Source organism: Arachis duranensis, chromosome 1, assembly GCF_000817695.3.
Source record: "Arachis duranensis cultivar V14167 chromosome 1, aradu.V14167.gnm2.J7QH, whole genome shotgun sequence".
NCBI classification, from domain to species: Eukaryota; Viridiplantae; Streptophyta; class Magnoliopsida; order Fabales; family Fabaceae; genus Arachis; species Arachis duranensis.
Genome location: NC_029772.3, coordinates 15,778,557 through 15,779,591, shown reverse-complemented (window position 1 = coordinate 15,779,591; position 1,035 = coordinate 15,778,557).

Below are 1,035 nucleotides of genomic sequence, written 5' to 3'. Positions count from 1 at the left end.
AAATCAATAAAAAAAGCAAAAACAGAATGAAAAGCAGAAAGAAAAATAGCACACCCTGGAGGAGAGCGCACTGGCGTTTAAACGCTAGTGAGGCTAGCAGATGGGCGTTTAACGCCCAATATGGCACCATTCTGGGCGTTTAACGCCAGAAAGGGGCACCAGACTGGCGTTAAACGCCAGAAAAGGGCAAGAAGCTGGCGTTAAACGCCAGAAATGGGCACCAGCCCGGTGTTTAACGCCAGAAATGGCTAAAACGCATTTTTGCATGCCATTTGGTGCAGGGATGACTTTTCCTTGACACCTCAGGATCTGTGGACCCCACAGGATCCCCAGCTACCCCACCACTCTCTCTCTCTTCTTCACCCATTCACCAATCACCTCAAACACCTCTTCCCCAAAAAAAACCTTCACCTATCAAATCCCATCTTTCTCTTCACCACTCACATCCATCCTTCATAAAACCCCACCTACCTCACCCTTCAAATTCAAACCATTTTCCCTCCCAAACCCACCCATACATGACCGAACCCTCATCTTCCCCTCACTCCTGTATAAACCCATCTTCACTCCTTCATCTTCACACAACCTAAACACCACTTCCCCCTTTTGGCCGAACACAAAGCCATTCCCTTCTTCCTCATTTCTTCTTCTTCTACTCTCTTCTTTCTTCTTTTGCTCGAGGACGAGCAAACCTTTTAAGTTTGGTGTGGTAAAAGCATTGCTTTTTGTTTTTCCATAACCATTTATGGCATCCAAGGCCGGAGAAACCTCTAGAAAGAGGAAAGGGAAGGCAAAAGCTTCCACCTCCGAGTCATGGAAGATGGAAAGATTCATCTCAAGGGTACATCAAGACCACTTCTATGAAGTTGTGGCCTTGAAGAAGGTGATCCCCGAGGTCCCTTTTTCACTCAAAAAGAGTGAATATCCGGAGATCCGACATGAGATCCGAAGAAGAGGTTGGGAAGTTCTTACCAACCCCATTCAACAAGTCGGAATCTTGATGGTTCAAGAGTTCTATGCCAATGCATGGATCAC